General features: G+C 46.1%; 1 pseudogene; it reads right to left on the bottom strand.

Annotated features, from left to right (window-relative positions):
- Positions 1-3,950: 3,950 nt before the first annotated feature.
- On the bottom strand, positions 3,951-11,306 carry LOC120871882 (annotated as a pseudogene).
- Positions 11,307-14,409: the final 3,103 nt, after the last annotated feature.

Raw genomic sequence — 14,409 nt, 5'->3', positions numbered from 1 at the left:
CGTGGACAGATCTGGAAGGAGGGGAGGCAGTTTCATAAGATAGGCTCTTCCCCAATCCCATGTCCTTCACCCCTGAACTGAGAATTCACACCCGCTGTTCTTTTCAACTCTCTGTCTCTCTTGCTCTCACTCTCTAATTGTCCCCTATCTCTCTCCTACTTTCTCTCTCTAGGTCTCTGTAATTGCCTCCATCCTAATTTTTTTCCTTTTTGTATTTTTTTAACTCTCTTTATTTCTCCTTGGATTGGTTGATTTGATCTGTCTTCTTTCATTCTGAGGCTCTCATTCTCTACCTCGTCTCTATCTTTCAGCATTATTCATCTATTCTATTATCTGTCTATATCTCCATCCACTGTTCGATCTACCCATCTTATCATCTATCTATATTTCCATCCATTGTTCCACCGTCTATCTACCTTTCTATGTAGGTAGCTCTCTACCTGTTTTATCATCCAGGTATATGTTCGTCCATCACTTTACCTGCTGATCTATCATCTATTTCTGCTGCCATGACTTCCTCTGCTTCTCGGTCTCCCTGGCTCTCTTTTGTAATCCCTATTATCTTCCCCCACATCACCATCTTTCTTGATTTTTGCACCCATCCCCCTTCCCAGGTCCCTGATTTTTAGGGCTTCTCTGTCCACACCCTTCTTTCTCATTAATTCTCTATCCCTTTTTCTTTCTATTTACCTTTATTTTTAAAATGTTTCTCCCAGAGCCCCAGTCCCTCTGGCTTATTTGCTGTGTGTGCGCACAGCAACTGTGTTTCTGCCTCTGAATTTCGTTGACTCTGTGTTCTCTCTGCTTCCACCTGTCTGTGGGCTCTGACCTCCATAATCTTACAATGTTTGGTGTGAACTTGCACGTGGGACTGAGCATACGGCATGAGAACCCATGAAACACACAACATACAGGAGCTGGCGTTTGGTTCCGTCACCAGGGACCTTGGTGTCCCACCTGGAACGAAGCCACAGCTGAGTGAACACAGTATCTGCATTGGAGGCAGTTTCTTCACCACTGAGCTACCTGGGAAGCCTGAGAATGTTGAGCAAGTGTCAACTAACAGATTCTTCCTGGATGTTGATGATGTAAAATTTGTTTTATAAAACAAGATGGAGTAGACACTCAATGGAAGAACAACCTGTGTGAGTGAAATGTCAGCTCACATGAGAAACATAGGACATGATGGAGTCTGTGGTAGAAACTTCTGGAATCTCAGGGGGCAGGGCATAGGTTCTCCCCTTCTTCTGAATGGAGGCCAGCAGCAGCAGTTCTCTGCAATGCCCATCCGTGGAGCTGCTGGAGAGCTTGAGTCATCACCTTGTCCTCCAAGGGTCTGTTGTCCCTGGCCCTGCTGCTTTCCCTCAGTCTACAAATAACACCAGTCCCTCTCAGTCACCCCAGCTCTGAGCATCACATTCTCCTGTAGGGGCCTATAGAGCCTGGCTCAGCAGAGGGAAGACTGTCTGGGGGAGGGTTTCTGGACCAGAATTGGGGGCTAGATTTCCCTGAAAGTTTTAGTCAACTAGTCGTGTCTGACTCTGTGACCCCCTGAGCTACAGACCACCAGACTCCTCTGTCCATGGGATTCTCCAGGCAAGAATACTGGAGTGGATTGCCATGTTCTTCTCCAGGGGATCTTCCTAACCCAGGGATCAAACCCAGGTCTCCCTCACTGCAGGCAGACTCTCTACCATCAAAGCCACCCTGGCCTCCCTCACCCTTATATGGTTATGACTTCTCATTGTTGACCATCACCCTACCTTCTGTGCCATCTCCCCTCTTATTACAAGAGAGTCTTACTTGTGGATGGCAACCACGGTTTGAGGGAAAGACTCACCCTCTTGTGCCCAGATGCTCTGGATCAAGAAGAACCATGGAAAGAAAGACTCATGATGGACGATCCATCTCATGTCAGACCTGGCCTTCTACTCCCCAGGCCTGTGCTATGGGCTTCCTTGGCAAGGATGGTGCTCAGCCTTGATGAACCCAACCATTAAGATCCACTTCACCCCTGTGGAGGCAGGGATCTCTGTTTAGGTGGACCCAGCCCTCCAGGTCAATATTTGCACCAGGTTTTGTTCCATTCCAGGACTCAAGACATGCCAGGCTGATGATGGTGGACAGCATGGTGCTGCTTCTACTGAGCAGGAGGCAGCAGCTCAGCAGACCTGAAGAGTACACAGGATGTTATAATGACACCCAAACTAACATTGTGTGCAAGCTGACCACAGGACAGACATGTGCCTCCCACAGGCTCTTCTTACCTTAAAAAAGGCAGAGTGTGGGGGCCCAGGCTGAGGGAGGAGTTGGGCTTCCTGGAAAATTTTAAGGCCAGTTCTGTCTCTTCAGAGTGTTTAACAACTTGAACCACAACCTCTAACCCAACCTACCTTTGGCTACATTTTCAAGTTTACCAAAAATGTAAGCCGCAATATCTAATCTGCTATGACTTTTAGGAACTGAATTATTTTCTGTTTTCATTCTTGATATGATTTTAATATAATTTCTTATTTAATTCCTATATTAAAAAATTTCCAAGCATTATATTTTATCTTTAATGTTTAACCATCTCTATGACATCCACAGTAAAACTGTCTTTATGGAAAATGCAATTTCATGACTTTTTAAATTTATGAATATGCCTATATTGTATTTTCTTTTCTATGTATGCATGGCCAAGTTCCTTCAACATGAAATAATTTTTAATAATTTATGTATAGTTGGCTTACAATATTATATTAGCTACATGTGTATTACATAGTGATTCAGTATTTTAAGAGATTACACACAATACAAAACTTATAAAATATTGACTATATTCCCTGTGCTGGACATTATCATCCTGTGAGTTATTTATTTTATAAGTGGTTGTTGGTGTTTCTTAATCCACTCTACATACTTTGCTGCCCCTCACACCCACCCCTCTTCCCTCTCCCCTCTGGTAACCACTAGTTTCTTCTTTGAATCTGTGGGTCTGACTCTCTTTTGTTATATTTGTTCATCTATTTTTATTTTCTTAATACTTATTATTGTTTATCTGGATGTATCAGATCTGAGTTGTGGAATGTGGTATCTTTTTAGTTGTAGCTTGTGGGATCTAGTTCTCTGACCAGGGATTGAACCTGGACCCCCTGCATTGCGAAACCAGAGTCTTAATTACTGGACCATCAGGGAAATCACTATTTTGATTTTTAGCTTCCACATATAAGTGAAAACATACAGCATTTCTCTTTCTCTGTCTGACTTATTTCCCTAAGCACAATGGCCTCCAAGTCAATCCATGTTCTCAAAAGCCAGGTCTTTGTTCTTTTTAGAGAGCTGAGGGGACTTCCCTGGAGGCTCAGTGGTGCAAAATCCGCCTGCCAATGCAAGAGACATGAGAGTCCTGGGTTTGATGGGCCGAGAAGATCCCCTGGAGAAGAGAATGGAAACCGAGCCCAGTATTCTTGTCTGGAGAATCCCATGCACACAGGAGCCTGGGCGGCTACAGTCCATGGGTTGCAAAAGTCGGACATGACTGAGTTGACTTAGCATGCATGTATTCAGCCTCATATGGTTAGTGGCACCACACTGGCTATCTCAAACAGAGTATACTTCATTTTTTATTTTGCCAACTAGCATTATTATTTTTTCTTGGAAAGCATTTTATTTTGAATATAGCAGTGTTCACACATCAATCCCAAACTCCCCTCTATCTGTCCCACCACTCTTCCCCGCTGGTAATTCTACATTTGTTCTCTGTCTACAAGTCTGTTTCAGCCTGTAAATAAGTTTACTCTTGTAAAATGTTACTGAAGAGGGGTGTTCTTTTTATTGGTTTTGTTTTATTTTAAAATGAATAATTTGAAGAATCAACTGGCAAGTTTTTATGCTTTATTAGAATTTTAGAAAAAGTAGGGTGATCATGATAAGTTACCTAGTATGAGCAATATATTATGGCGTCTCCCCAAACAGTGACATAGTTACAATAGAGTCCTAAAATAGCCAGGCGATTATTAAGAGGTGGTGGGATTTTTGAAGACGTTACCATAATTCTTGGACTCCACTCCTCACCTCAGAGCTACTGGGCTGCTTTGGAAGAGGAGTGTCCACGAGGAATCCCTTTAACAAGAGATCTAGGTTATTGATTTGTAACACTCTGTGTGCTCAGAGGATGGGGCCAGGTCAGGGCTCAGCACGGTCTTGGTTTATATTGAATTCCTCATAGATAATGGTCTCAGCAGAGGCGTGCATGGGCCTCAGGAGGGCGGGAGTGGAGAGGGTCCCGAGGTCCAAGTGGGTGTATATCACGTCTTCTGCTGCAGAGTCCTGAGAGGAGAGAGGTGAGAATGATGGACTGAGATGTGATCTTCGAAGGCTGGGCCGCTGGGCATTGGAGGGGCCCAGACTACGGCAAAGGTTTGGGCTGGAGGACTCACCTCACTGTTCACTGTTCTGTCTTCCATGGGCTCTCCTTCCATGATGGCAACATCTGTGAATGGAAGAGAGTCAAGGCTCTTCAGGGTGGATGCAGTTATTTCAGACCTCTATAACTTTGATAGTTACATCAAAGTTAGAAAAGGGCAGGAGTGTGCCCCCAGGTGGCTGAGCCTGTCTTTTCCACTAAATAAAATAAAACATTCCATATACAAGCCCAGCCATTCATGGACTGTCTCAGGAACCTGTGCAAACCCACGGACCCATCCTATGTCTTGTTGGGGACCAAGCTCTTCTACATATCAGCAGAGTCCCAAGATCATGTTGGACAGAAAAATGGATGGCTGTAGCTAAAGGGAAGAACAGGGCTTAGAATATCCCTGGTGGCCTAGGGATTAAGAGTCAACCTCCAGTTCAGGGAGCGTGGGTTCTATCCCTGGTGGGAGAACTGAGATCCCACATACCTTGAAGCACTATCCTCAATGCTGCAACTGTTGAGCCCACGAGCTCTGCAGCCTTGAACTGCACTCCAGCTCCACAATGAGAAATCCCCATGCTGCAGCCAAGACTTGATGTGGCCAAGAATAAATCAGTACCTATTTTCATTAAAACAACAGGGTTCCATGGGTCTCTGGAAGATGTTCCATCAGGGATTACAACAACTGAAATCAGATTTTAACCTACAGGAAGTGAAAATGCCATTCTCTGCTATCAGCCCACCTCCCCCTGCATCAGATGATGCTGAGCACGCCTCTTCAGACTTTTGATTTTGGGTGGAACACCAGTGACAGACAAGAGAAGTGAGGATGGTGCTGGTAGAGGTGAAGGCTATGGAGAGCCCAAGGACAATGTACCATGTGCTGGAGTGTTCTTGAGGAAGCTGTGTTTCTACCAACAAGCAAACGGAAGGTCTGGGTAATCGTTGCACAGGTTCTGCTGCTACACACTGGATTTATCATATTCTTGGGTCAAACTGTCAGTATCTATCAATCTGATCAGTTATGGTTTCCACAAACCAGGAGGTACCAAAGCATCCATGAGAGATGCTAGCAGTGGATGAATTAAAGAGGCTGTGCAACACTAGCAGACATCTTAACCAAGGTCCCCCGGGCACTGATGCAGTTTTTCTCTGCTGCCTCATATGACAAGGCATGGAGTTTTGGGTTGAATGTGACCCTTTAATCCACAATACATTTCCCCCTCCATCCACATAGACCTGGAATGGAATCCTCAAGAAGATATGACACTCATTTCTGCCCTGTGAAATCCTTAGTTCACAAAACACTAACAGAGGAGTAACACTTATTGAAGGTCCTCCCTAAAATTTTCCACCTGCCCCGCCATCCTTCCCCAAAGATCCTGGGGGAGGGAGGGTGAGCCTCTCCCTTAATTATGGGGTTAGGTCACTCTGACCCACTTTGTTCAATTTAGAAATATCCCAGTCACAGACCAGGAGAAGCTCAATGCCCCCTCTGGTTCTAGGCAGACCACAGTCTCAAATGCTGACATGACAGGGATGTTGAGGAGCCCAAAGTAACAGAGCTGGGAGGTGGCAGAGCAAACACTCACACCAGAGCCCTCTGTCTTCTCAGATTTGCTGAGATAGGAGACCGTCTTGCTTACCTTCTGTGGTGTGTGGATCCATGGTTGATGGGCAAGTACTTGTAGTGGATACTAGGGGAGAAAAGCCAGAAGAGGGGAACAGTAACCTTTCTCATACGGACTGAAGGTGAGCTGTTGTTTCTGGAAGGTTGACCACCTGCCTGTCCTTGACTCTGTCATCCATCAGAGCACTGATGGGGGAAGGGAGAGCTTCTGGTCCATCCCCGTGAATGCACTGAGTAGACCCTCCATCCTGGAGATGTGATTGTGGAAGGAGGCAGGAAGGATATGCCTGGTGGTGAAAGACAGCTGCAAGCTAGAGATATTCTGCTCTGGGAATGAGTGTCTTTGCTCCTTAATTGGGAATCACCTGTATGTCAGAGCTGCTTCTGGGAAAACACTAAGAGCAAGGGGCCAAGGCAATCTCTGATCCTCCCAAATCAGCCCAGCCTCTCCTCCTCCTGGGTCTACCCTGACCCTTTTCTTTATTTGCCTGGATAGACAGGACTCTGCTGTGGAGCATCCATACAGGAGGTGGAAGAGGGTTGAGGTGCCATCTATCATCTCTCTTCCTCTCTCATTCTCATTGCCTCCGTTTCTGCAGAAGCCCTAATGTCCCCTGACAGCAACACGGAGCCCTTGAGATAGAGCTCATGATACAGTAAGATGTTATGAAAAAACCCAAATGGACTATTTGCCCAGTGGAATCTCATTTACTATAACATAAAGCATGGGACTCTTCATCAGTTCTTAATGCAAGAGTACTGGAGAAAGTTGCCATTTCCTCCTCCAGGGGACCACGTTTTGTCAGGACTCTTCACTATGACCCATCTGTCTTGAGTGGCCATGCACGACTGGCTCGTAGCTTTACTGACGTATGAAGGCCCCTTCACCACTACAAGGCTGTGATCCATGAGGAGGAGATAGTGAAGGACAGAGGAGTCTGTCGTGCTGCAGTCCATGGGGCCACAAAGAGTTGGAACCAGAATAGCAACTGAACAGGAATAACAAAGCATGGGCCAGGAAGAGGTTCCTCACCTGTGACAGACAGGAACAGTGTGTCGCTGGAGTCTGACCACAAGTAGGGAGAGCGAGTGAAGGAGCCGTAGCACCTGTAGACCCCACTGTGGGCTGGGGTCCCAGGACCCAGAGGGAACTCTGCCTGGAGTGCTGCACGGGGGCCCCGTCCTCCAGCGAGCAGGCGCCCAAGGTTGTAACCTTATCTGAGCAGAAGGAACTGGTCAAAGGTGCTCTCAGAGCTGCAGACCAAGGTCATGTTCTCCCCTGCCCGCACCACGGGGCCACCCTGGGCTGAGAGAGAGTGTTTCCTGGACCGACCAGCAAGGAGGAGACCTTGATCTCAGAGCACAAAATAACTCTAGTCCTAAATAGAGGACTAAAGGCAGAAGTGTGCAACAAGAGAGGCACTGCAATGAGAAGCCCGCCCACTGCCAGGAGAGAAATCCCCACAGTAACAGACACCCAACACACGGAAAAATTCAAACATAACTTTAAAAACAGAGGGTCATTTAAAATCCTATTGAACAAATTAATAATTTTTTAAATGAATTGTCATTTAATGTTCTTTTTTTAAAGAAAGTGTATGTGTATATATATGAATAACTGAACCACTCTGTTGTACAACAGGAATTTACAACATCTGAAATCAACCAGACTTCAAGAAACATAAATAAAAAATAAATTAAAAAAATCAAACATGTGCAGTTCTCTTGAAATAAATGGAACTTACAAACTACTGCTGGGACCATCAGCAACAGAGCATTGACACAGAAGAGATTATGGAGTGGAAATTCCCAGAATCTCAGTCAATCTTTGACTGTCTCATTCTTGAGGATGTATTCAGGGCCGCCATGCTCACCCCCAGGGGCTGGAAGGGACTCCTCAGTGGGAGGGTTGGAGGGACCACTTCCCCCTCTTTGTGCAGAAGGACATGTTAAACCAAGAGGCTGAGCAAATTCAAGATGTCGACCTCCATCTCGATCACCCAGGGGCTGGACTGCAGGGCGTCAGGTACCACATGTGCTGCTGACAGAGGAAGGGAGCTCTGACATGAAAGCGGGAAACCAACCAGTAACCAACAATCGTTGGCTGCCTGAGAGGGGAAATGCCCGCGTCCCTGCTCTAGTACATTTTTATCCATTGGTCGTTCTTTCACATTCTTGCTCCTTCCCTCTGTCACCAGCTGTGTCTTCTCCTTAGCACACAGCAGGTACCCTGTTCTCTTCCATTCTGTGTTCACACCTCCTCTGTCTGGTTTGCTCCCTCTCCCGAGTTTGTGAGTGTCTCTGCACGCCTGTCATTCTCTCCCGGTACTGATGCTGGACTGGACACCAGACCTTCCGTGACACAGAGAGCAGAAGGGACTGGTCTGGCCACACTCACCTGTGATGATGATGTCCACTGGGTCGCTGGGGGCTGACAACTCACAGGGGGAGTGTCTGAGAGAGCCATAGCCTCTGTAGGTGCGCACACTCACCAAAGTCATGGGGCCAATGGAGAAGTCAGCTGTGGCATGCCCACCAGTGAAAGTCTCTCCACATCTCTGGAAATGCCCTGTGCTGCTTGTTTTGTGCAGGATAAATTTGTCAAGCAACATCGCTGAGTGACAATGGAGGGTCATATTCTCTCCCACACGCACGAGGGGGCTGGGGTGGGCTGAGATGGAGGGTTTTGTGGACACACCTAGGAGCAAGGAGGGTGTGGACTTCAGTGAGTTACCACACCTTGGCACCCCCACCCCCCTGACATGTAAAGGTGTAAAAAACCTCCCCATGAAGCAGCAAAGCCAATTAACCTTCCTGTGTGTTCGGTTGCATTTTCTTTAGCCTTGTTCTCAGGCTCTGGCTCATGCTTTTCTGTTTCTCTTTGCTCAAGACCTCCAGCCTCCTCGGTGTTTATTCTAAGCTCTTTAGCTGTTGGATCTGCTCTCAGCTTCATGCATACATACTCAGTCTCTTCAGTTGTGTCTGACTCTGTGGGGCCCCATGGACTGTAGCCCACCATGCTTCTATGTCCATGGGATTCTCCAGTTAATACTGGAGTGGGTTGCAACGCTCCTAACTTCATCCTATCCCTGTTATGTGTTGGGTGGGGGGGGGGGGCTGGGATGGGTCTGCTTCTCTGATATAATACATACTAGGTATAATACATACCTGGCTTCCTTCACATTCATCTCCTAGAATGTGGGTGATGATTGACAGGAGTTTGGGAAGGATGTGGAGAAAAAAGTGAACATTTCCCCACCTCTGACACCCTCTTCATGCCTCTGGAAACATTCCTGGGCTGACCTGGTCTCAACTGGAACCCCAGCTCCTTCATATGGGATTACTTCTCCCTACTGGGTGGCAGGTGCTGGATCTGGGTCCACTCTCAGCCTCCCAGTTGGCAGGCAGTGGCAGCATCCTGTCTAAACTAATGCCTAGGGAAGCTCATCCTTCCTGAGCCAGGGGAATGCATCCCTCTATTCAACACCCTGAGTTTAAACTCTCAGACTTGGTTCTCTTTCCTTGGTTTGGTTCTGGTTGGGAATCCTGAGGATGTCTTTGGCTGCAAGGGCACGTCAACCTAGGGTAGGATTGCCTGCAGGCACGCCTGTCCCAGGCTGGGCTGCACCCCTCCTACCTGTGACCACAATCTTCAGGGGGTCACTGACATCAGACCACACAGAGAGAGACCAGAAGAATCCAGAACACGTGTAAGACCTGGCATGTTCCGTGGTCACCGGGCCAAGGGTGAAGGTGTTGAAATGTTGTCCCTGGAGCTTGGGCAAACTGGTCCCATCTCTTTTCAATGGTCTGAATATCACAAAAGGAGGATTAGAGTGACACCAAAGAGTCACACTCTGTCTTAAGGAAACCACGGGGCTTGGCCAGGCTGCCAAACAGGGCTTCTCATATTCACCTAGGAAAGAAGGAGACACAAGCTTTGAGAGAAAAATAATGATCTCCTCTCCCCACTGCCCTCGTGGTTGCTTCCCCTTCAATTCTTCCAACTCTCCTCCCCTAAATTGCATCACCCTAATGCTCAGGGACACCTGGGGCCTGGGGACAGAGAGTGACATGGTCAACCCAGGACAGACATCATGAAGTTCTAAGAATACGATTCTCGGACGTGATTCTTAGAAGAATCACTCCTTGGGTTAACAAAATGTTGAGAAACTTTCTCTCAAAACACAAAACACTGGGGATTTCCTGGTGGTCCAGTGGTTAGGACTCAGCACTTTCTCTGCCGAGGGCGCGAGTTGAATCCCTGATCAGGGAACTAAGATCCTGCAAGCTTCACAATGCAGGCAAAAGGAAACATCACCAAAAATGGATGCCTGGACAAGAAGGGAAAGGACTTCCCTGTTGCATTTGTTGTAGCTCAAATGGTAAAGAATCTTCCTACAAAGCAGGAGAGCAGGGTTCAGGCTCTGAGTTGGCAAGATCCCCTGGTCAAGGAGATGGCAACCCACTCCTGGATTCCTGCCTGGAGAATCCCATGCATAGAAGAGCCTGGTGAGCTACAGTCCGTCGTGTCACAGAGAGTCGGACTCGACAGAGCGACTAACACTAACACAACTAAGCAGTGAGAAAGCCACTTGCCTGCAAAGAAGGAAGTAAACCTTGACCCTCGCTCCTTTGTTAACTAAGCTACATCCAATCTGTGACAAGGTCCAGGTGGCCCTGCCTGATGTCCAGATCCTTCCCTGGGGTCAGCTCTAGTGGGTGCTCATGCAGATCCTGTTGTTAAGGCTGGATGGAGAGGCCAGGAGCCACCTGTCCTTGAGGGGTGGGGTGCAGCCTCTTGTTCCTCTCTCATGATTGAAATGGCACTCAGTGGGCCCAGGTCTCAGCTCCCAAACTTCACACTGTCTCTTCAAGTCCATAGTCCAGAGCTGGCCTAAATTCTGGGGAGAGTAAAGATGAGTATCAAGGCCAATAGGAAGACCTGGGATCCATAGGACACGCGGCTCTCACTGTACTCACAAGGGTCTGACCCCAGTCCCACAGTGTCCTCTGCATCAGCCACAACTGATCTGCTCAACAGAGAAATAAGGGATGGGAGGACTCACCCATGGCTGCCCAGATCCTCAGACTCACACAGAATCTTAGGAGGAAAACCCATCAGAGTTGGCTTGTTCTGATGGACCCCACATTCCTTGCACCCTCATCCAGGGAATGTGGTCAGTGGTGTGAAGACCGCCTGTTTTCCACCATAACCCTTCCCGACTGTGTCTTTCCAGACTCACCAAGACTCAGGAGGCTGAGGAGTGTGGGGCACATGGCTCTGCTTCTGTGAGACAGGAGGCAGAGCTGAGCAAAGCTGACAGAGTCACCGGATGCGGAAGGTGGGTGGTACTGTTGGTACAGTCAGTCTGGCTCATGTCACATGGGACGATGGCCAGCCTCTTCTCACGCCAGGGATGGAAGTCTGACCTGAGCCGCATCACTGAGCATGCCTCATGACCTGAGCATCACATTTGTTTCCCTAAACACTGTAAACCTAAGATTTTCAAACAGATCTTGCTGCCTTTAGGAAGTAGTGACTGTGCTTCAGTATATACCATGCAGGATGCTTTTCCCACGCTCATGATAAATCTCATTAACCTTAACACTTTGCAGAAGAGAAATCATATGTACCCATATCATATCTCAGGCTCAGGGCAGGTTGCCAATTAAAAACTCATTAATAGAGACTTTGATTCTGCATTCTTATGAAAGGAACAGACATGCGTATTATGGCTGTTTGAAAATCTTACAGTATTCTACATTGTAATATATGTGATTAAGAAACTAACTAGCTGTTAGTTTCAGATGTACACAAAGTGATTCAGTTGTACAGATACACGCATCTATTGCTTTTCATATTCTTTTCCCACTTAGGTAGTTACAGAATATTAAATAGAATTCTCTTTACACAGTAAGTCCTTGTTGGTCATCCATTAAAATATAATCGGGTGTGTATGTCAATCCCAAACTTTCAATCTAACCTCACCCTGACACTATCCCCCCTAGTAACCATAAGTTCATTCTCTGTAAGTCTGTTTTGTAAATAAGTTCATTTTTTTCAGACGTTACAATTAAGCGATATCATGTGGTATTTGTCTTTGACTCTTTTTCATCTGAAATTATTTCGTGACTGTGAGTGGAAACTTTGCACACACAACACTCTCTCTGTCTCTCTCTCTTCCTCCCTTTCCAATCCAAGGACCACACATGTACACAAAGATAACGTGTGTAAAATGACTGTGGTGTTTTTTTGGGAGGGGGATTTGATCTGTCTGAAAAGGTGGACCACCTTGCTTCCTAGATACTCAGATGAACACAAAATATGTCAAGGAGAGACTTCCAAGCTCCAGAATGCTTGAGTGAGGGGCATGTCCACAACAATCAACTCCAAACTGGGACCTAATGGCCCAGCTTTTTCAGGAGGCCAAGGGCAGACATACACCCAGTTCAGCTGTTGTTCATAGACAGGAAAGAACCTCAGTAAGGGCAGCAATTCCACACCATTGTGCTGGGGGCAGGGGTTGTTAACATTAGTGATGCTCCCTAAGTAATAAATCTGGTCTCCTCCTGATCATTATGTATGTAATGCAGTAACATTACAGTCCCCCTTCTTAAAATGTCCTTTTATTTAATTAATATCATGTTTCAGAATTGATCTGTATTCTTTTTCATTTCAGTTTGTGCATTTTTACTGCCATGTAATGTTTCATTGCAGATATATAAACCACTAATTTTTATAACTAAAAAAGTGTATTGAAGTATAGTTCATTTCTGCCATACAGCAAATTGATTCAGCTTGACATATATATTCTTTTCCATTATGATTTATGGCAGGATACTGAACAGAATTCCTGTGCCATAGTTAGGACCTCATTTTTCATCCATTCTATGTATAAAGAGATTTCATCTGCTCATCCCAAGCTCCCAGTACTTCCCTCCTTGGCAACCACAAGCCTGTTCTCTATGTCTGTGAGTCTCTTCCTGTTTCATTGATATGCTCCTTTTAGATTCCACATACAGGTGATATCCCATGAAAATTGTCTTTCTCTTTCTGTCTCCTTCCATTAATATGTTAATCTCCAGGTTCATCCATGCTGCTGCTAATGGCATGATTCCATTTTCTAAATGTCTGAGTGGTGTTCCATTCTCTGTGTGTATAAGCATATACATCTTCTTTATCCATTCATCTCTCAATGGACAATTAGGCTGTTCCCATGTCTTGGCTATTGTAAGTTTTGCTGCTATGAACATAGAGGTGCATCAATCGTTTCAAGGTATAGTTTTTTCCCAGATATATGCTCAGGACTCGAATTGTTGGATCTTATGGAAATTCTGTTTTTGGTTTTTTGAGGAACTTGCATACTGTTTTCCACAGTGGCTGCACCAGTTTACACTCCCCAAACAAAGTAAGAGGGTTTCTCTCTTCTCCACATACTCTCCAGCATCTATTTTTCATCAACTGTCTAATGATGGCCATTCTGATCGGTATGAGGTGGTACCTCCTTGCAGTGTCGATTTGCATTTCTCTACTAATTAACAATGCTGAGCATCTTTTCATATGCCTGTTCACTATCTGCATATCTTTTTTGAAACCACAGATATCAACTGTGAGAGTGACGTGTATGGATTTTGTCTAAAATGAATGACACCTCTGCTAATGTCTCATGAATGTGCTCTGAATCCAACCTCACATTGTTTGTCAAGGGACAGAGTGATGAGGTTTTCAGGAAAGGAATAGTGACTCTATTTGGAAAGCCAGCAGACCAATGAGATCGTGAAATTGTGCCCCAAAGAATCATCATACTTGAGTTAGATGGGCTTTGGGGGGAGTGAGACGGATGTTCAAACAGTGTTTACTGAATGTAAAATAACCCTAGCCCATGGGGAAGAAAATTCCAAGGGGAAGAGAGTCCAATACAGATTAAATACCCACCTGTGAACTCACACTTTCACACTTACACACACACACTAAAAGAGGAGGAGGTGTAGCTGTTTGTTGCAATGTTTTAATTAACGAATTAATGGTTGTGCTGGGTCTTTGTCACTGTGCACAGCCTTTCTCTAGGTGTTGGAAGGGGGCAGCTCTTTGCTGTGGTGCAGGGTGTCACATTGCCGTGGCTTCTCTTGTTGTGGAACACCCGCTCTAGGCACATGGGCTTGTAGCCCATGGGTTTAACTGCCCCGAGGCATGTGGAATCTTCTCGGTCCTGGGATCGGACCCGTGTCCTCCACATGGGAAGGCAGATTCCCAACCACTGGACCACCAGGGAAGTCCTGTTACAAGCTTTTTTCCCCCTTATTTAATTATTTTTAATTTAAGGACAATTGCAATACTGAGATGGCTTCTGCCATACATCAACATGGATCAGTGATAGCT

The sequence above is a fragment of the Oryx dammah genome, unplaced genomic scaffold, assembly GCF_014754425.2.
Source record: "Oryx dammah isolate SB20612 unplaced genomic scaffold, SCBI_Odam_1.1 HiC_scaffold_13, whole genome shotgun sequence".
In the NCBI taxonomy this organism is placed as follows: Eukaryota; Metazoa; Chordata; class Mammalia; order Artiodactyla; family Bovidae; genus Oryx; species Oryx dammah.
The sequence above is the reverse complement of the archived record's forward strand: the minus strand, read 5'-3'. Positions and strand labels throughout refer to the sequence as shown.